This window comes from Copadichromis virginalis, linkage group LG11 (assembly GCF_057382275.1).
Source record: "Copadichromis virginalis isolate Kocher_CV1m ecotype Utaka linkage group LG11, C_Virginalis_male_GT1.1, whole genome shotgun sequence".
Taxonomy (NCBI): domain Eukaryota; kingdom Metazoa; phylum Chordata; class Actinopteri; order Cichliformes; family Cichlidae; genus Copadichromis; species Copadichromis virginalis.
The window spans coordinates 24,282,606-24,305,466 of record NC_140628.1 but is presented as its reverse complement, the minus strand read 5'-3'; the positions used below and the strand labels follow the sequence as shown (position 1 = coordinate 24,305,466).

Below are 22,861 nucleotides of genomic sequence, written 5' to 3'. Positions count from 1 at the left end.
TCAGCCTTAACTTGTCATAACTTTAAAATGCCACTAACTCATTGATTCAAGTTAATTAATAAGAAGTCAGTTAGCCCTACTTAGAATTAAGACTATAAATAGGAGGAAGTAGCCACAATATGTCACGGCGGGGTGCGCCGATGTGTGTGGAAACAGGACCCAAAAGCAGATGATGACGAGGAATTGTAATGATTAACAGAAAGGTGAACCTTTAATGCGATGACGGCAGGGAAATGAACCAAGAGACCAAAAACAAACAGGCAAAACACTAAGAAACAAAATACTAAATGGTACTGAGACCAAAACCTAAACTATGACTGTGGTGGAAAAATAATAAACAAAGACCATGACTAAGACTAATAATACATAACAGATGAAAACTAGAACTATGACTGAGGTGAGGTAAACAGGCTAAGACCATGACTAAAACTGTGACCCTGGTGAGATAAACAGACGAACCGACAATGGCATGAAGAAAACAAAAGGCTTAAATACAGACATGAGGTGATCAGGGGAAGTGGGGACACATGGGGGAACAGCTGACAGACATAAACCTAATGACAGGACCAGGAGAGAAAGCTAAATACAATGAACAAAGAACACATGACATTGTCAAAATAAAACAGGAAATATTAACAACTAAACATGACAACACAACTCAACAGACCCAACACGTGATGAATAAATACCAAACCCCAAAACATAGAAAACCCAGGAACAATAACCAATAACTGCCTAAACTAAAGGCAAAATAGGAAATAACACAAACTAATAACATATCAAAAAATACAAAGAAAACTCAGAGTGCTGGGTCGGAGACCCAGCCTGTGACAGAGCCCCCCCCTTAAGGGCGGATTCCAGACGCCCGAAAACAACCAGAAAACAAACACAAAAACCACAACAACCCACCCAGGGCGGGCGGAGGGGGACCAGGAAGGAGGGCCGGAAACAAAACCAAAAACAAAGCACCAGAAGCACACAGGCCAAAAACAACAAGGGCACAAAAATCCGAGACCCATCTTCAGGAGGGCGACCACGAACCCGGCAGAACAGGAGCGCATGGCGAAGCGGTTCAGGTGGCCGCCCCGGAGGTCGACAGCGAAACCAAAGAAAATCCAAAAGTTCAGGAGGCCGCCCCGGAGGTCGACAGCAAAACCAAAGAAAATCCAAAAGTTCAGGAGGCCGACCAGGAGGCCAACGGTCCAGCAGTCCAAAACCCATGAGCTCAGGGGGCCGACCCGGAGGTCGAGAGCACAGCAGGTCAGAAGACAAAAGTTCAGGAGGCCGACCCGGATGTCGAAAGCACAGCAGGTCGGAGGTCAAAGGTCCAGGGGGCCGACCCCGACGGCAGTGATGTCCAGCTGACGGCCCGGAAAGCGGCCGGCGATCCCGAGGGACAAAACGAGGCTTGGGCGACGGCAACACAACCGCAGAACCAGGCGAGGCCGACACAGAAACAGAGGCCGAAGCCGGACCAGGCGGAGGCGAAACAGGAACAAAAACCGAAGCCGGCCCAGGCGGAGGCAAAGCAGGAACAAAAGCCGAGGCCGGAACTGACGACAGTGAAACAGGAGTCGAGGCCGAAACCGGACCAGGCGAAACAAAAGCAGAAGCCGGACCAGGCGTAGATGACGACTCTGACGAAGCCGGACCAGGCGAAGATGACGACTCTGACGAAGCCGGACCAGGCGAAGATGAAGACACGGAGGCCGGACCAGACGAGGCTGAAGACACGGAGGCCGGACCAGACGAGGCTGAAGACGCACAGGCCGGACCAGACGAGGCTGAAGACGCACAGGCCGGAGCCGCAGCAGACGAAGCACAGGCCGGAGCCGCAGCAGACGAAGCACAGGCCGGAGCCGCAGCAGACGAAGCACAGGCTGGAACTGGACCAGGCGAAGCACAGGCTGAAGCTGGACCAGGCGAAGCACAGGCCGAAGCTGGACCAGGCGAAGCAGAGGCTGAAGCTGGACCAGGCGAAGCAGAAGCAGAAGGTGGCTGGACGAGCTCCTCGGGCCCGCCAGCAGACGTGGCATGAGGCCGGAAGGGCTCCTCGGGCCCCCCAGCAGACGTGGCATGAGGCTGGACGAGCTCCTCGGGCCCGCCAGCAGACGTGGCATGAGGCCGGAAGGGCTCCTCGGGCCCCCCAGCAGACGTGGCATGAGGCCGGAAGGGCTCCTCAGGCCTCCCAGCAGACGTGGCATGAGGCCGGAAGGGCTCCTCGGGCCCTCCAGCAAACGTGGCATGAGGCTGGTGCGGTTCTCCTGAACCCCCAGCTGACGAGGCATGAGGCCGGAAAGGCTCCTCGGGCCCCCCAGCAGACGTGGCATGAGGCCGGAAGGGCTCCTCGGGCCCCCCAGCAGACGTGGCATGAGGCCGGAAGGGCTCCTCGGGCCTCCCAGCAGACGTGGCATGAGGCCGGAAGGGCTCCTCGGGCCCTCCAGCAAACGTGGCATGAGGCTGGTGCGGTTCTCCTGAACCCCCAGCTGACGAGGCGTGAGGCTGGACGGGCTCCTCGGGCCCTCCAGCTGACGAGGCATGAGGCTGGATGGGCTCCTCGGGCCCTCCAGCTGACGAGGCATGAGGCTGGATGGGCTCCCCGGGCCCTCCAGCTGACGAGGCATGAGGCTGGTGTGGTTCTCCTGAACCCCCAGCTGACGTGGCATGAGGCTGGACGGGCACCTCGGGCCCTCCAGCAGACGAAACTTGAAGCCGGCTGGGTTCACCCGAACCCCCAGCAGACGAAACTTGAAGCTGGCTGGGTTCTCCTGAAGCTTCAGCAGACGAAGCATGAAGCTGGCTGGGTTCTCCTGAACCTCCAGCAGACGAAGCATGAAGCTGGCTGGATTCTCCTGAACCTCCAGCAAACGAAGCATGAAGCTGGCTGGAGTCTTCTGAACCTCCAGCAGACGAAGCATGAAGCTGGCTGGGTTCTCCTGAACCTCCAGCAGACGAAGCATGAAGCTGGCTGGGTTCTCCTGAACCTCCAGCAGACAAAATGTGAGGCCGGACGGGCTCCTCGGGCCCTCCAGCTAACACTGAAAAAGGCTGCACAAACTGCACCTCCGTCCCCGGCTCCAAAACGGCCTGGTTTGCAGTCCCACAACAGCTTAGCTGAGCCTGATGGCTAGCATTTCCTGTGCAAACAGTCTCTTTGCAGCCGAGCTCATGAACCGGAGAAGCAGTGTCAGTTTCAAAAACCTCCGGAGAAAAAACATGAGGAGCCAAGATATAGTCACTCACTTGTGTTTGTGATATGGAGCGTCGGTGGCGCGCACGCCGCTTTTTCTTAGGAGTGGAAGATGGCGGAGCAATGGGTGGAAGTCCCTGATAACTCCGAGGTCCCCCGAGAGCCAGTCGAGTTCCCCGGAAAGAATGCTCGTGCTCCGGAATGAGCCACGGCTTCCACCGGAGCTCCTCCTCCAAGAGAGCGCAGAACATAGACTGGCGCTCGTCGTCGTCCAAGTCTATGGTGTGCGGCGCTTCCTCACGCTGAACTGTGACAGGAGTATGGCGAAACTGTGATGAGGGCGTGGAAACTGGCGAGCTGAGAGGTGGTGACGCTGCGGCGAATCTCAGCGAACCGACACGAACACACTCAGGTTCCGGAGGCAGCAATGGTGATGACTGATTGTGGGGTTGTTGTGACTGGTGGGTGCTGGAAGCCATTTCCTGACTCGACAGTCCCTGAGCCTGCAGCATCTCCTTTATCCTCGTAAAGGCAGCAACTATGGCAGGTGAGTCCGGGAGCTGGAGAAGGCGGGGATCCCTCTCCATAATAGCTTCAGCAACGTTAATCATTACCAACTTGCTCTTCAAATCGGGCGCTGAAAAGATGCGGTCGAGGATCGCTTGGATCCGAGCAGTCTCCTCCAGACACTCGGTGAGAGCAGAATCCGCTGGGTCCATGACTGGTCGGTTCGTACTGTCACGGCGGGGTGCGCCGATGTGTGTGGAAACAGGACCCAAAAGCAGATGATGACGAGGAATTGTAATGATTAACAGAAAGGTGAACCTTTAATGCGATGACGGCAGGGAAATGAACCAAGAGACCAAAAACAAACAGGCAAAACACTAAGAAACAAAATACTAAATGGTACTGAGACCAAAACCTAAACTATGACTGTGGTGGAAAAATAATAAACAAAGACCATGACTAAGACTAATGTTAAGTCTAATTGTTGAATGTCGCCATTGTGTTTCTTAAATTTGTATAGTCTTAGTTTAAGCAGTAGGATCAAAGCCATTCCTTTGATCCTGACCACCTCTCCAGCCACTCTGTGCTGGGGGAGGTTTTATTGTAGATACATCCTAACTTGAAGATCTGTTTGATGTTTGGTAGAGCTTCCTACCCTTTGTATGGTTTCACTGTGTTATCTTTGGTAAACCATACATTGGGTGTGGGGGAAGACTACCCTCTTTATGACCAAGGATGTTGTTCCTGCTTTTAGGTTTTATGACCCTTTGACCAACAAACACACACACACACACACACACACACACATTCTCACATAACACACACACACACACACACACACACACACACACATTCTCACATAACACACACACATTCTCACACACACACACACACTCAGTGTATACATTTACATACAGTGCCTTGTCTTTGTAACCAAAGGGGGGTTGCAAGGGGAGGTGTTTTGTAAACTATTGTTTGAAGTTTGTCAATAAAAGGCGGCGAGAGGAGGCCACCAGTGTGGTCATTTCAACGTGCTGGTCACAGACGAGAGGCCTCCCTTGCGCAAGAAATCGAACGTTGTTGCCTTGCTTTTCTTTCATGGGAATAAGTCTTAGATACAGCGGGGTCTGAGTTTAGACCCAACATTAATTGGTCCTTCGAAGCCGGAGTCCAAGAATTTCGCCGCACACTGAGGGGAGAGAGGACACGCCGCAGACTGTCGACAACCAGGCCGTTAGGACGCCTGACAAAGCCCTGGAGTGTTAAATTCGCGACCAGGCCGGTGGAATAGCGTCTGAACTCCCCTCGTGGACGGCGACTGACGGGATTCTAGGACTCTCCTGTGAACGAAACGCAACACAACGGTAAGCAATCAGAGAGCGTCTCTATAACCGTGTGAATGAATGTGGATCCTAGATACGCGTCACCGTGATTCTGCGTGAAACGTTTGAGTCCGGGGGAGCGCTGGTCACGAGAGCGCACGTGACCCAAAACAATAGAGAGCGGCTACGGGCTGTGCGTTAAACGTGAGTCCGGGAGCGCGCTAGCCGCGTGAGAGAGACGCAGGCTTCTCCGCCATTTGGGGCGTGGAGAGAACCTAGGTTCAGAGTCCGGAATCTCCGCCATTTGGGGCGTTGGAGAGTGTCCGAAGGTTGAATTCTCCGCCATATGGGGCGTTTGAGAGTTTTCAACAGAGAGCGCTAGCTGTGCGTGCAAACGCAAGCGATAGGCCTATGTTGTGTGTGTGCGGGCCAGACGTGGTCTGCGTGAGTGTGGCTGATTGTTGTCTTGTAATGGAGAATAAAATGTGTAAGTCTGCCTTAGAAGGAGATTTAAAATTTATGCAGAAAGTTTTACCAGGCAGCACGCAGTATGTAGGTTGTTGGTGTAAGAAATGTGGATTTGAAAGGACATTAGTGGAAGTTAAGTGTAAAATGCTGGTAGAAAGAATAGCTGTAAGTGTAGCAGGTAAAACAGGTAAAGCGAAGCAGAGGAAGGAATTGCAGTTAGCAGTTGCTAAGTTGTGGCTGGAGCAGGTTCAGAAGAGGAGAGAAGCAAGAATGTTAGCAGAAAGTAGAGTCAGAGAAGAGCGTGAGAGAGCAGAAGTGGAGGAGAGATTAAAGGCATATTAGGAGCAGCATTGAGTCCAAGACAGACTAGGCAAGAGAGGAGACAGAAAGGAAAGAAAGTGAACACAAACGTTACAACTACATATCCATCCCTGACACAACACACACAAAAAAAAAACCATATGGTGTTTCTGTAACAGAGTGTGAAGATGAAGAAAGTTTTTCTCCTGATCAATTCCGCGAGTGTGAGAGTGTCTGACGTCATGGTGTGTGTGAAAGGTATCCAGCTGGGGCAGACGTGATTCTGCATGTCACCTGCCCAGTGGACAAAAAGAAATAAAATAGTTGTGTGGATGAATGATAGCATGATGAGTGTTTGGTGTTTCTCAGTCTGAAACAGCTGTAATGCTATTTTCTGTTTTGGAGAAAAGTACAGTTAAAGAAAAAAAAACAAAGAGAGATGTGTGTTGTTTTAAGCAGTGATGAGAATAATGGAAGTGTGATGAGAGATGAACACAAAAACATACTGAAAATGCATTAACCATACTAACCCCACATGCATATACACATACAATGATACTCATGAGACCAGACAGCATCTTAAGCATGAGATTCTGTTTGTCATCTTGTCCAAGTCACTAGTAAGATGAAAGTGATACATAGACTAGTGGACTGAATATTATAGGAGGACAGATGGTTGCATTATAGAGGAGAAAGCAGAATGCTGATGAGAGGTCTTAAATGAGTGAGTTGAGTGAGCTGATTGTGAGTTTCTGGTGTGTGAAGAAGTTTTACCATGACACACATTTAGTTACATGAGAACTAAAACTTATTATGTGCTAAGACAACAGGGTTATGCTGTATGTTGTGTGTATGGCTGATTGGATGAATGTTTGAGATTAAACTGGCTGTTTGATTGTCTTTATTACTAAAGTTGAACCTACCAATTGGGTTGTTACGATTTATCCCCCTGGCATGAAGAACACGTGTCATGACTTAAACAAGGCCTTTCTTTCCATTATTTTCTTTGATTTCTTTTATTTTCTTTCTTTTATTTTGTTACTTTCATGGTGCACTGAAAGTTTTGTTTGATGATCTCTGTTTGAGCAGATCTGCACGATTAGAATCGAAGCGTCGTCGAGAAAACTGTTGCAAAGTGAGCTTCCCCAAAATTAAAATGGGCTCTTATTTGGGACAATCAGGAAACAAGTTCCTGTCCAAAAGGATTCAACGAGGAAATCCAGTCTAAATTATTTTTCTTTTTGAAATGACGTTGTTTTGCTGAGCGTGGAAACGAATGCGACGATAATTTCCACAATTAGCAAAAGAAGGAATCACTGAGTGAATGAGTAAGAATTTTAAAATAAATGGGGAACTGACTGACTGACTTAACACCATTGTGTGAAGTCAACCCCCACTTGACAAAGGTGTGGATGTATCTCTGTGTGTGTCTCTGTTACAGGAGCAGAAAGATGATAGCAACATCTGAGGTTGCGTGATGGTTTAACCTTTTAAATGCCATTTTTATGTTTGTGAATCTATCAGAGGTGTGTTATTCATGGGCTTGTGGTACTCACAGAAGTTACTGTGAGAAAGTGTGTACACACCTGCGCAGCGCTAACATTTGCATTTTTTCTTACAGCATTGCAGTTTTTCATGTGATTTGATGATGTGGTTTTTAGCAGAACAACTGGTGGATGTTTGTTTCTTTATTTCAGGTTTTGTTTTCTTTAAGAGTGCATGTAGCATTCAGCAGAAGTGGACAAGTGACATGAGTAAAACAAATAAGAGATTACGATATTTATGGAATAGTTTATTATGGGCTCATTTGCTGGCCACTTTTGGACCCATAATAATATATGAGTGGAGTGACTTTGCTTAAGGGAAGTCACCGATTACATTAATGTTAACTGAGCACATGGGATGATCCATGTTTGAGGCGAATTATGGTAACAATAGTGATTTAATGATTTGAGAAAACCTGCACATGACACTTGTCTTGCTGATGCTGAATGCTTGTTACCCTTGTGATATACTTGTTTATAAGTGTGAAGTTTGATTTTACTTCCAGATCTTGTTTTCCAGGCCATGATGGTGAGTATGCAGGCTCCTGGTGGAGCCAGTTTTTAAGACAGGGATCCAGGTTTGGTGAGTTGACGCATGAGAGTGTCCATGCGTCAAGAGGTGGGGTCCAGAAGTAACATTAAACAATGTTTTCTATTATTGTTGCAGTGATTTGTGTGATTAGCTGTTTATTTACAAGTATTAAACCTATGCAAGTGGTGCATCCTTGTTCAGATGAGGCTTTGATGGCCTATAAGTGAAGTTCACTGATTACAATGTGGAATAACATTGAGATGTTAAATAATTTGGAATAAATTATGGGAAAACGTAGGAGTTTAATGAGTTTAGAATAAACCTGCAATGATACTTGTCTCTGTGATGCTGAATACTTTATTACTCTTATGATCTACAGTTGGTTGCGAATGTGAAGTTGTTTTAAATTTAAGACTTTGTCTTCTGTGATACAGGAGCTGGGAGCTAAACAAGCTGAACATTTAAGTGCTGATTAATGTTTTTACACAGGGTTACAGCTTGGAGTGAAGCTGCTCCAAGGGACAAACCCTGGAGATTGTTTTAGGGAGACTGTGCAACATTCTTGTACATGTCTCATTGGGGAGTTGACACATGGCGAAAGCCGTGTGGCGAGAGGAGTGTCATTTTTTCAATTTGTAGATGTCATGAGATGCCATGATGAGAAGGAGTGACTGAGAGGATCGCCCACAAAATGGAACCTGAGGGAGCGTGCCAAGCTCCAAAAAGTGACAGCGCAGAGGAGGTCCAGCGATGGACTTGTGGTTCTGTGAACAGCACAAATGCAAGGTGACTGTAAAATAACTAACAGCACTTTTTCCACAAGTGAAGCCAGTAACTTACTATCCTAAAAGATTAGCTCTAGTTGCTCGTGCTTTACCTCCATGCGTGAGATCAGTATGTGCAGCAGCTTAAGCTGTACAATGTTTCAATAGTTTATTTCACCTTTTGCAATTGTTAGTTCCACACGAGGTAGATGTTTACTATTGCAGACTAAACTTACATTTCTGTCACCTACAAGACACTTGTCTTTAATGTTACTGTTACTCTCACAACCACACATATTACCATAAAGTGGTGCAGAATTCTGAATCTGTCCAACCCTTTTTGCCAACGGAGGAGGGCACTTCTCATGAGTGTAGAGAGCGCGAGGAGAAGATGTGTAAGCTGAGGGATGACTTAATAGATGTGCCACTCGTTGAGGAAAAGGTTTGGTTTGTTGATGATTTGAGTTTTATAACAGCAGAGGGACAGACTAGAACAGGTTTTACTGTAGCTGACAGTGAGAGAGAGTTATCTATGTAGGACAACTAGCATGTTTCATATTTGCTTGAGCAGCAGAGATGCTAGCTTTAACGGAAGCGTGTAAAGCTGTAGAGAGACAATATACACTGATAGGTAGTATACATTTGCTACTGTACATTTCTTTGTAGTGCAGTGAGTGAGACGAGGTGTGACAACCTCTACAGGGAAACCTGCAGAACACACCAAACTCTTGCAAATTCTGCTGGATGCAGCGTTATTAACCAGTGGAATTGCCGTTTGTAAATGTGCAGCACACATGTGAGGGAAAGATCCAGTTGCATTAGGAAAAGATTTTGCAGATAAGATCGCAAAAGAGGCAGCTGTAGTTAAACATGGTGTTAACATTTTAGAAATACAGCATCAGCAGACATGCACATCCACTCACCTACAGCAGGAAAACAGTTGTGACTTACAGAGGGAGCAAGCTTGCAGGATGATTTTTTTTTATCTGTGTGATACACCAGTACTGCCTAATAATTTGTATAAGACTGCTGCTATTTTGAGCCATTGGCTATGCCATGTCTCAAACAGGAGGGAGATGAGCAGTCGTTATACTCACTCTAGGATTATTAAATACTTTTTTTAAAAAAAAGCTTTTTTGCAGAGAGAACTAATGGAACAGTAAAGTTAAGATTTAGGAAGACAGGCAGGACATGGTTAGACTGTATAGAATAAGTACATGAGGATTACTCCAACAGAGAATGGTCTGACTCTTTGAGATTACACATGTTAGAGCATTTAGAGTTCCAGTCTTCTGTAGTGATGATAGAAAAGCAGAAGAGAGAGCATATTAGCGGATTAGATGCTTGAAATGTTTAAAAGTAAAGTAGTCATGAGAACAAATGATCTGCCAGATGATTCTGTTTCTTCGCAGGAGCAGAGCCTGAAGTCTGGAGATTGGATGATGATAAGGCCATGGAGAGGAAGTGCTGGTCCAGTCCACGATGGGAAGGTCCATATCGGATGCTGCTGACGACGACCACAGCAGTGAAGATTGCCGGAAGGAACACTTGGATATATCAAGCGCACTGCAAGAAGGTGACACACATCCAGGCCAGCTCGGAGTAAGTGGCAGGAAGACCGGGAACAAAGGGGGGGGAAAGCCTCCAGGGCCCCTCGTCTCAATCCGGTGAAGAAACCAACTGAGCCACAGGTACTCATCAGAATGGCTGGGAATGTGCTGTGCATCTTCTTGTGCCTGTGGACCCTGAGTGGGATGACAGGAGCGCATTGGGACAGAGCAAATCACACCCAGTACCCGCATGGGTTTTCAACCAACTACTGGTGGCAGTTTAAGAACACAACCGGATAGCATCACTTGGAGCGAGACAGTTTGTTTGGTTGCTTTAGCAACACATCCAGGAACACTGCCAACTTTTCAACTGCTCTGAACCTGAATGGAAGGTTGATTCACCAGTAGCTGGGAAGGTGAACTGCTCTGGTGAGACAGACCTGCTCGTCTGACTCAAAGAATATGACTTGTTGCAGGACATTATACAGTTAAACGAACTGGAAACAGGCCAATTGCCTATGTGTACGAAGGACAATGGATTAGCCCAAGTTGGAGATTAACCATGGAACATGGCAACATCACTTATTCTTTTGTCTTTTGCAAGAAGGATGTAAACAGAGAAGCCTTTTGTCTACATTTACATCATGAACACTTGAGGTTTTGAGCCAAGAAGATCAAAACAGCTTGATCCAATTTCCTTTACAAAGCTTTTTCTGTGGTGACAACAGGACAGGAGAAGAGTTGTAAATGCAGATAATTCACAAGTTGACTCTAACCCCCACAGGATGCCTACAGTGAGAAGATTTGGGGGGTTGATAGGAGTCAATAAAGAAGGGTGTTGACTTGCTGCAGCTTTGAAGTTAGCTGAGAGCCACATGGACAAACAATAAAGTCAACTGATGCGTTTAAATACCTATGTCTGTATACAGTTGGATTGTAGAGACATATGATTTTTGAGAATGATGATTCTTCTTGTTTGACCTTTGACATTCAGTTGTGTACTTGAAGAAATACATAATGAATTGCACGACAGGAGTAGATCCGCCACAAGGCTGGATAGCTTGGTTACCGTCTGGTCCTTGGTGGCATCTTCTTTTGAAAATATTAATTCCTGTTTTTGAACTGTTGATACTGATTTGCTTATGTATAGGATGTAGTTTACTGTGCATGAATGAAATCTACACTGACACTGTCTAAACAAAGGGTGCATAAGTTGAAATTTAAGTATACAATGACAAAAAGGAGGGAAATGTTAAGTCTAATTGTTGAATGTCGCCATTGTGTTTCTTAAATTTGTATAGTCTTAGTTTAAGCAGTAGGATCAAAGCCATTCCTTTGATCCTGACCACCTCTCCAGCCACTCTGTGCTGGGGGAGGTTTTATTGTAGATACATCCTAACTTGAAGATCTGTTTGATGTTTGGTAGAGCTTCCTACCCTTTGTATGGTTTCACTGTGTTATCTTTGGTAAACCATACATTGGGTGTGGGGGAAGACTACCCTCTTTATGACCAAGGATGTTGTTCCTGCTTTTAGGTTTTATGACCCTTTGACCAACAAACAAACACACACACACACACACACACACACACACACACATTCTCACATAACACACACACACACACACACACACACATTCTCACATAACACACACACATTCTCACACACACACACACACTCAGTGTATACATTTACATACAGTGCCTTGTCTTTGTAACCAAAGGGGGGTTGCAAGGGGAGGTGTTTTGTAAACTATTGTTTGAAGTTTGTCAATAAAAGGCGGCGAGAGGAGGCCACCAGTGTGGTCATTTCAACGTGCTGGTCACAGACGAGAGGCCTCCCTTGCGCAAGAAATCGAACGTTGTTGCCTTGCTTTTCTTTCATGGGAATAAGTCTTAGATACAGCGGGGTCTGAGTTTAGACCCAACAACTAATAATACATAACAGATGAAAACTAGAACTATGACTGAGGTGAGGTAAACAGGCTAAGACCATGACTAAAACTGTGACCCTGGTGAGATAAACAGACGAACCGACAATGGCATGAAGAAAACAAAAGGCTTAAATACAGACATGAGGTGATCAGGGGAAGTGGGGACACATGGGGGAACAGCTGACAGACATAAACCTAATGACAGGACCAGGAGAGAAAGCTAAATACAATGAACAAAGAACACATGACATTGTCAAAATAAAACAGGAAATATTAACAACTAAACATGACAACACAACTCAACAGACCCAACACGTGATGAATAAATACCAAACCCCAAAACATAGAAAACCCAGGAACAATAACCAATAACTGCCTAAACTAAAGGCAAAATAGGAAATAACACAAACTAATAACATATCAAAAAATACAAAGAAAACTCAGAGTGCTGAGACCCAGCCTGTGACACAATAAGTGCAATTACTCATTTCCAGACATAAAGATTGACGTAGCTTCCAGGTTGTCTTACAGCTGCAGTCTTTTTTTTTTTTTTTTTTTTTTTTTAAATGACATCAGAAACAGCAGTATGCGACATTACGTGATGGCAGAGCTTCAGTTCATCCTTTGTCTTTTTTTTTTTTTTTTTTTTTTTTTAATAAATAGGACAGGGGGAATGAATGAGAGAAAGAGGGGGAGAGAAAGAAAGAAAACCAAAGGGGAGAAGAGACGGTGAGAAGGGGGGGGAAGAGAGAGAAAAAAAAAAAAAAAAAAAAAAAAAAGAACTACTGGGTCACCTGTATGGAGAAAAAAACAAACAAACAAAAAAAACAAACAGAGGCGACAGCAAACAACAAAGAGCAACATAATAATAGAGAAAACAAAGCACCATCACAATAAACTAGCTAGTCATAGATATCAATATTTACTAAATAATAAACGATATTGTGCAGCACGCAAGATAGACAGCGCACAGTGTGCTTTGAGGCAGCAGCCAAGAAAGCTTTAGTCCGCGTCTGTGAATACCCATGTGTGCATACCTGTGTGGATCAGCATGCTTGCATTCCAAAGGTTTCTCCATGTAATGATCTGCTAGGGAGTGTGGGGGGGCCGCAGCCCCGTCCTCCAGGGTGTGAAGCGGGTATGGAGGAGATCAAAACTCCAGACATCCAGAGGCCCCCAGAACACAAGAGACCATGGAAGACCAACAGAGGGGCAGCCGCGCCACTGTTCCAGTAAGAGCTGAGGAGAGTCCCAGATGAGGGCTCGCCCAGCAGCCGCGGAGCAGAAGTTAGGGGGAGTTGCAGTGACGCGCCCGTGAGCTCCGCCGGCCCCCAGCTGTGCCTGAGTGACCGAGCCCCAGGCCGAGAGGCCGGGGGCACCCCACCTCCAAAGGGGCCCGAGCGAGCCCCAGGCCCCGACAAGCGGCCGCCAAGGAGTGAGCCGGTGTGTACCCGGACGCCCACCCCCAGACACAAAGAACCACCAACACACCGACACCTGAGGGAGTCCGCCACTGGCAGGGGAAGTGGTGGTGGGTGGAGATAGGCCTCCAAACCTTGGAGGGCCTGAGGTGTCCCCAGAGAGGTGGCGTCTGATACCCAACCTGACATATAGACACAGACATACAGGCACACACAGACACAAACATCCATTCCCACCCTCATGCTCTCATATGCACTCACTCCACACTCAACCAACGTGGAGGCAGACATAAAGAGACGCTGTACACACAATCACACTCCCCAAGCGTACTCTACAAACCGGGTCTAGGTACCCTTGCCCCTGGAGGGGGGAATTGCACCCAGACCCAGGTGGTGTTACCCTTTTCCCTGCGGTGGGGAGAGGCAGACCACCCCGACTCCGCAGCAGCAGGGAGGCCCCACACCCCAGACCGCAGTCGGATGGCCAACTCCTCCTACTAGCCCTCCCGCTCCAGCAGGCTGCAGAGAATGGGGGTGGGAGAAGACTCCAAACCTCCCTCCACCCGCTCATTGTAGTGTTGATGCATATGTGTTCTAAGGTGCAATTAAAACCCAGGAGGGCATGGAGCTACCTGCCAAGGAGCAGCAGGTAAGCGCATAGTCCCTCCTGCTAGCCCTCAATGACTAAGTGTATTTAAAATTGAGAGGTGGGCAACGACGTCAGGGGTGAGGTATACACCCTGATGGTAATTTGGACTCCGTGATTGTGCCCACCCCCAAGATCCTATATGTATGTGTAATGAGAGTGTGAATAATGTGAATGTCTAAGTTGTGGGATAAAATTGAGGCAGAGGCAGCCAGAAGGGGACAGGGGGGGGGGGGGGGGGGGGTAGCCTCCTCTGCACCCTGGTGACATACCCCCACTCCAAGGCCCTGCATGTGTGGGTGGTTGTGGAGGAGCGGGAAGAGGGAGGCAGCTGGAGATGGGGAGGGAAGGAAGGGAGGGGCAGGTAACCCCTCCCTGGGGCCAGCTCCCCCGCTGACCCCAGTAGGCACTCCCACCCTCCGCGACCCGCCAGGGAAGGGGGGCCCAGGCCCATCAGACCGGGGCCCAGTGCAGTAGCGCCCCCCGGCTCCACAGAGCCCTGGACAGTCCACCCAACCCCACCACAGAGAAAACTGCACCCACCCCACCATCCACACATCTTCCAGACTACATAAGACGGTAAACGCCCAGGCTGAGATCTTCCTCCACCTCTCCTGTATCTCCCCCTCCTGCAGAGAGTTCCTGAAGAGAAGAAAGCTCCTGCAAGATGTGACCATCCCCCCCACCAGTTGAAGAGCCCCCCAGGCGGCTCGACGCACCGGCGGCACCCTGCTCCAGGGCCGGGCCCCCATGCACCCACCCGCCCACAACCCCGGCAACACACCAACCAGGACCCAAGCCCCCGAGGCCCGGCCCGGGCCCCAGCCCAGAGACGGAGCGCCCCCAGAACCTCACGCCCATCCCGGACCCACCCAGGGGCAGCCAGGTTGCCAGGTCAGTAACCCACGTCCGTCAGCACAGACCCTCCCCTAGCCCCGCTGCACGCAGCCGCGAGGAAACAGTCACCTGAGAGCCAACAGAGCCCCCAACCGGACGTGACCGCTACCCCGGGTTGAGCCCCCCAAGGAAGATGCCTCCGGGGAACCCCCCGACGCCCTAAGCCTGTCCCTACCCCCTCACCAATCACAACAGTGAAGGCGGGACCAACCTATGACCCCCCACCCCCACTAGGTGATGGAGCTGATAAAAGGGGCCCAGAGCAATTGATCTAATGTGGTGGCAGAGGCTGTGTCAAGACTAATGTAATCTAATAGATAATTTCTATATTGGTTAGAATTAAGATTATTTTTATTTTTCCAGTTCATGAGGACTGTTTTCTTGGCTATGCATAGGGCAGTGAAGATCATATGGGCTATATTCTTTTCTGAAGTGACATTATCTAAGCTGCCCAGTAGACACACTAAGGGGGAAGTTGGAATGTTACATTTCAGACACTTTGATAAGTCTTCACATATCTCGCGCCAAAACTTTTGCACTGGTGGACAGAACCAAAGAGCGTGGATATAATTGTCTGGTGTATTGCCTTGACAGTGTGAGCAGTTGTTGGAAGATGTAAAGCCCATCTTGAACATCCGATGACCTGTATAGTGCACTCTATGAAGTATTTTGTATTGTATTAATTGCAGACTGGGATTTTTAATTAATTTAAAAGTTTTTAAGCAAATCTGAGACCAGAAGTTTTGGTCTAGGTTGACTGATAAATCTGCTTCCCACTTTGCAGTAGGAAGGGATATTGATTCATCTAATTTAGAAAGTGTTCTGTATATTTTAGATAATAATTTGGGGGATTTAAGAGTAAGAAAATGTGCCGCACTTAGTGGTGTTTGTAATTCAACTTGACTGAGGTTAAATTTCTTTTTTACTATGGATTTAATTTGTTGATATTCTAAAAACCTTGTCTTGTTGATCCCATATTGTTCAACTAGTCTGTCAAATGGAATAAATTCTGTTCCTTCTAATATATGTTCTAAGTATTTAATTCCTTTACAACTCCATTCTGGAAAATTAATCATATTATTGTTTTGTAATATGTCAGGGTTATTCCAGATAGGTGTACGTTTGCATGGGATTAATGAAGACTCCGTTATTTTTAGAAACTCCCACCATGCTGTTAGAGAAAAGCTGATGTTGATACTTTTAAAGCATTCATGTCTTTTGATGTTTGAGCTAATAAATGGTAGGTCTGAAATCTCTAGATCCTTGCATAGTGCCTGTTCAACATCTAGCCAGGGCTCAACTAAGAAGGTATGTTTTAACCATTCTGAGATGAACTGAAGCCTGTTGGCTAAGAAGTATTGGTGAAAATTAGGCAGATCTAATCCTCCTCTATCCTTGGTTCTTTGTAGCGTTTTTAAGCTAATACGCGGGGATTTATCTTTCCAAAGGAATTTGGAAATATATGAATCCAGAGATCTGAACCAATCTTGTGATGGTTTGTTAGGGATCATCAAAAATAAGTAGTTTATTTTTGGCAAGATCATCATTTTTATAGTGGCGACCCTTCCCATGAGTGATATGGGTAAAGATTTCCATCTAGTCAGATCGCCTTCTACTTTCTTTAGAAGTGGGATGTGGTTTAGTTTAGTTAAGTCTGAAAGCTTAGGAGAGACATTAATACCTAAATATTTAATATTTCCGGATTGCAGTGGGGCAGAGGAAGAATTATGGAAGGAGCAGTTAATGGGGAGAACTGTAGATTTTGGCCAGTTAATTGAATAATCTGAAACTCTTGAAAACCAGTTTATTAAAGTAATTACCTCAGAGAGGTTGGTTTGTGTGTTTTGCAGAAAAAGCAACACATCATCCGCATAGAGACTGATTTTATGTTCTATGTTCTTACATTTTATGCCCTTAATTGTTGTAGCCTGTCTAAATGCTGCTGCTAGAGGTTCGATAAAAATTGCAAAAAGTGAAGGGGAGAGTGGGCATCCCTGTCTGGTGCCCCTCAGGAGACAGAAGCTGGAGGATGTCTGGTCATTTGTTCTGATACGAGCCGTTGGGGAATTGTATAATATTCTTATCCAGTTTATGAAAGAGTTTCCAAAACCAAATTTGTGTAAAGTTGCGAATAAAAATTTCCAATTAACTCTGTCAAATGCTTTTTCTGCATCTAGAGATAATATTATGGTTTCGATGTTTTTATCGTATGAGTAGTCTATTAAATTAAGTAATCTACGAGTGTTTGTTGAGGAGTGCCGACCTTTTATGAAACCAGTTTGGTCAGGATGATGATGATGATTTGGTCAGCTGCAGTCTTTTTAATGACCAGCAGGGGGCGACTCCACTGGCTGCAAAAAGATTTCCAGTTGTATGGAAGTCTAAGGGATCATATAACTCTTCATCTCACTTGCTCTTTGGCTTCAATAAATAGTTTCCAGATGATTTTGGGAATTAAGCCACTGGTTTAAAGTTGTGCTCGATATGACAAAAAGCTCATTTTTTAAATTATGATTCCCACTGTAGTCAAAAAGGAGGAGAGTTTGCTTTGCTATCAATCCATCCGTTTTCTGCTGCTTATCCGGGTCTGGGTCTTGGAGGGAGCAACCTAAGCAGAGATGCCCAGACCTCCCTCTTGCTGCCAGCTCCTCCAGCTCATCCTGTGGGGGGAGCCAAAGGCATTCCCGAGCAGGCTGAGATAATCTCTCCAGTGTGCCCTGGGTCTACAATGGGGTTGCTTCGTGGTAGGACATACCTGAAACACCTAAATTAGGAAGTGTCCAGGAGGTATCCTAGTCAGATGACCAAACAACCTCAACTGGCTCCTTCAAATGGAGGAGTAGCCGCTCTCCTCTGAGCCTCTCCCCGAGCTCCTTACCTTATCTCTACAGGAGAGCCCACACAGCCTTCGGAAGAAGCTCATTTCCACCATTTGTATCCACAATCTCATTCTGTAGGTCATTACTCACGTCTTGTGGCCATAGGTGAGGGTTGGAATGTAGATACTTAGACCCCTGCACTTGGGGCAACTCACGGAGTTGCAACTGAAACCTTTTCCAGCTGAGAACCAGACTTGGGGAGGTGGTTCTCATTCCTGCCGCTTCACACTTGGCTGAAAAACTGAGAGCGTAGACTCGCCACGTAATCCAGCCAAAAGAACCACATCATCCTCCAAAAGAGAGGTGATCCTGAGGCCACCAAACCAAAAAGCCCATGCCACTTGGCAGTGCCTTGAATCTCTGTCCATAAATGTTATGAACAGAATCAGCCTTTAAAGTGTGTTTGATAAGTTACTTGCCAGCAAGATCCATAATTTTAAGATGCCATGTAATGATTTCCTTTGAACACAGTCCTGTGATATTTTGTTTTAAAAAAATAATCCTTATCACTCTGCATTTATCAATAGTCCTTCAGAAAAGTGCCACTTGTCTTTGGTACACTTGCACAGCTTTTGAAGGTATTTGGTGAGTGTGTTAAAGTTGGAGAGCTCACAATCCCAGACTGACCGCATCACGCTGAGACCAGGGCTCAGTGAGGGCCAGACCATCTGCTACAGAACTAATTTTTCTTGTTTTTGCTGAAGATAGCTCTGTGTTTGGCATCACTGTCCTGTTGGAGAATAAATCAATGACCACAGATACCATCAACATCTAAAAGACGTGCAGGGCAGTGCATTTAGTCAGTAATATCTCTCTGCTTTTACTCGTACTCGTACACTGTTTTCATTTTTAGTTAAATAACAGGTTTTAAAACTCCCACCAGCTTCATCAGGTGTCACTTCTGTGGTAAACCACAATCACCCTGCCCGAGGAGTGTGCACACACACACGCACATACACACGCGCACACGCGCACACACGCACACACACACACACACACACACGCACACGCACACACACACACACACACACACACACACACACACACGAAGCTCTCAGATTTCCTTGGAACTCTAATCTCTGTCAGCTCTGCAATCTTCTTGTCTTTCATTTCTTACTTTCTTTGATTCGTTCCTCTTTTTCTTTCTTGTATTTTTTTTTCTGAACCTCTCGTCACGCACACAGCTGTCACAAACAGCTGGAAAGTTCCTAGCAGCTCGTCTGGGGAGAGCGAATACTAAGGTTCAGACTCACACACAGAGCAACATTTCCCACGTGAACCATCCTCTGCGACAAAGTGTAAAAGATTCTCATGGATAAACCATCAAAGCATGCACTCTCTGATGCTGAACCCCCCCCCCCCCCCCCCCGCATTTTCATACTGGTGTGTGAGTGTGTGTATCTGCGATGTCTCGTATTTCCCCTCTGTCAAAGTGTGAAACCAGCTCATGAAACTTTATGTGGTACGGCTTACCGCATGTCCTCGCTGCTCAAAAAACAGACTTAACCTGGCATAATTTATGGGTGATATGATACACATTTGGTTAAGGCTGCTTATAAAGGAATGTGTCGAGCCACAGCCACTGAATTTAGAACCGAATACGGGCTCCTTAAAGGTCAGCGCACGTATGCGACCTTATGTTTTCAGGGGATCGTGCAAATCTGCCCAGATTTGTGTGTGAAACACGGTTGGTTCTGGTTGTAAATATTTCTGCTGCACATAAACAAGCAGAGCCCTGTTTTAAACTGGATATGCTCCATGTCGCAGGGCATATGTGTTCGCCTGCAAACATTAAACGGACAACAGCCCCATAAACAAACACACATGTGCACAGGGTGTAGTGTGCAGACGTGGGATGCTACAGTACAGAAAAAAAGGGAAAAGGAATGTAAAAAGAAAGAATGTAAGACGGTAGGAGTGGATTCTGCTCTAAAAAAAAGATGTCTAGGGTGTGTAAGGATGTCAGCAAAGACAATGGACCGAACGGAGAGGGGAGGAAAGCGGAGATGGTTTGAGGGGAAAAGCAGAAGAGAGAAGGCGACGTGCTCTCTGGTGTTTCATGGTTCTGGAGGATAATTTGTGTGTAATTGTAAGGAGTGGTATACTGTGAGCACAGGGCGAGGGGCGAATCTCCTCATAAGGGATGGAGGGGGGAAAAGGAGGTTATTAAATGGGCCAACAAGGCAAAAACACTTTCAAGATAAGGAATGATAGATGGAGAGATTCCCACACAGATCAGGTTAACCGGTGGGTTTGTGTAACACCTTGATTATCATCTGATTGCTTCTGTTTCTTTGCGTGTTTAATTTCCTTTGCAGATTACGGATCTCAGCAATTAACTTAAGAAATGCTGTGTTACAGAAATGAAGGCCAAAACCACTAATATGAGACTCAAATTCTACCAGAGTGGACTTTCCCACTCCCTCGCTGCTGAGTTTAATGAAATACTACCAAACATATCTGATAAAGTCAGAGCAGCTCAGAGATTGTGCTGTAAACACAAAAGAAATGAGGCAAGAGATCAAAAAAAATGTCTGCGACTGAGCGACAGACTAGCGTATAGCAGCAGGTGAGAGTAAAGTGAATGCAGCTGGAGAAAGAGGGACAGTTAGTGTTTTTTGTACGGTAGCTGTGAAGGTTATAGATGTGTTTTACTGCCCAGGCTGGGGGGGGAGATCTGTGCGCAGCATATATAAGAACATGTGGAGCAGACGGGGTGACGGCTTTGTTCTGCACACACTCACAAAAATGCCACACAAGCCAAAGCCTCGAATGTAAAACAAACACCCAGATTACACTAATGAGTTCTGCAGAGGAACAAAATATGGAACCTTTTGCTTTTAGCCAGCTCGCGATATTTTGTAAAAGAAATGCGATTATGAAAACCACAATTCATTTAGTTCAGAAAGTTAAGATTACTTATACGCATTCTTAGGCCCCGTAGAGGAACGCAGCTTTAATTAACACATCAACAACGAACCTGGAAGCTGAACACCGGCCAGAAGACATTAAATGCTGCAGGAGTCTCGGTCAATATTTTCTGAGCCACAGAAACACATCACACATTCACAACAGCCGAAGCCTTAACACAACACAGCTGAAACACACACTTACCACGGCAACGTGACTTAATCAATGATTTCATCTTTGAATACTTTGTTGCCTGTAAATGGATTGAATGAGCTGCAAAAACAAACTCTGTAGCTACATTCACGGATTTCACTGAAACATCTCAAAAGGTTATATTTATTTATCTGCAACTACCCTTACACATGTTTTATTTGTAATCACGTATAATGTGTCGTTTCATTGTGTGGCTGTCGGTATCGGTTTGTGTGTGTGATTTCTGTACACCCGCCTCTCTTGAAAAAGAGATCTCAGTCTGTTCAAACAAAGGATTTAAATAATAATAATGCTCATTATCATCATCATAGTCATCATTAACAGTCCCTGGAACATTTGTGCTCAACTTTCCATACTCGGCACGCATTTGTTAAAGGAAAGTAGCACAAAAATACAGAAAAGTCTGTGTATCCAAGTTAAAATTAGAAGTTTTAGAAAAGCAAAACGTGATGTTTAATTTTAAGTGAGGATGTTGTTTAGGAATTAAGGTTTAAGGAGCCCAACTGATCGTTCATGAATAGGTGGTGGTGGTAGTTGGGGGTTGTGGGAAGATTGTCTGGCACCGTCCTGACCAACGCCATTGGACTATAGTACTGTTAACCCTACACTGGGCAGTTCCATTGGATAAAAGCTTGGACAGGACCATTAGGAATGCCACTTAGTAGATTTTCTATTTAGTACAGGTTTGAAGTACTTTTCCTTTAATTGGGTAATCTTTGCTGTGCTACTTTCTGCTTTTACTTCAAATGTTGTATTTTCTTCTCTACAGCATTTATTTTAAACCTTATTTATTTGTCTTCTGTTTATTACTTTGCTAATCCAAATAATCCAAATCCTGCATTATTTTAGATCAACCTATCCATTAAGATACTATAGTACACTTATTGATATACTATAAAAGCTGGAACGTTTAAGTGATATACACATCAACGAATACACATAAATCAATAATTATGATCTGATTATATACTGCATATGAATCTAAAAAGTGTCATTCGGCATAAGGGGTATGTTTACTTTAGTCACTTTAAATGATTGAATTTCTTATTAAATATTCTGATCCTCGACACGTCACCCCAGTTCAAACAAATCCTGGAAACAGCCCTGTGACCAATGCTGGATCCAGATGCAGGTTTCTGGTGTATCAATATGAATGTTCATACTTTATTAAGTTGAAAAGGGTGTATATTAACTTTCCAATGTCTCTTTGTTTCCGTTATTTGTCTTTTAGTTGCTTTCACTTTCACTTTAAACGTTAATTTTCTCACATATCTTGATTTGGTTTTACTTTCTGTTTTTGTTCTTTTCCCTCTTTTGCAACTGTCTGACTTTAATTACTGCCTGTGCCTGTGTCTCACCTCTGTGTGTATATATAATATGTATAATATATATAATCCTTTGTCAGACTGTCTGTTCTCTGTGCCTTCTTCTTGCCCAGATAATTAGATGAAGTTGAAGGCTGGATAAATACCTCTAACACCTTTCACAGTTTTGTTATGTTTAAAGAAATGTTATACTGCTGCATAATGGACACGATATACTCTGACACTGACAAGTGACAGGTCGAAATCCACCAATAACACAGGCCAAACCGCAGCTTGGTCGGGATCTACCTTTAGCGCCATGCGTGTCTCAGCAGAGAAACCTCTGAAGACACACTCCTATCATCTTGCTCATTGCTCATTTATTCACCACTGAAGCCCACGCCTGCACAGCTGGCAAAATCGCCTGAATACAGGTTAAGGCTGGCCGGTCATTCCTCAAGCATGACTGCAGCACAATGCAG

At 45.8% G+C, this 22,861-nt stretch overlaps 1 protein-coding gene and 1 long non-coding RNA gene across 2 annotated transcripts in view; one reads left to right on the top strand and one right to left on the bottom strand.

The window, feature by feature from the left end:
• The window catches only part of adamtsl4 (ADAMTS-like 4), a 52,754-nt gene that overhangs the window by 17,358 nt on the left and 12,535 nt on the right, over window positions 1-22,861 (bottom strand). The gene's annotated exons all lie outside the window — the stretch shown is intronic.
• On the top strand, window positions 4,171-9,757 carry LOC146698689 (uncharacterized). Its single transcript, XR_014923052.1, has 2 exons — window positions 4,171-5,061; window positions 8,503-9,757. It is a non-coding gene; the product is annotated as an uncharacterized LOC146698689 (long non-coding RNA).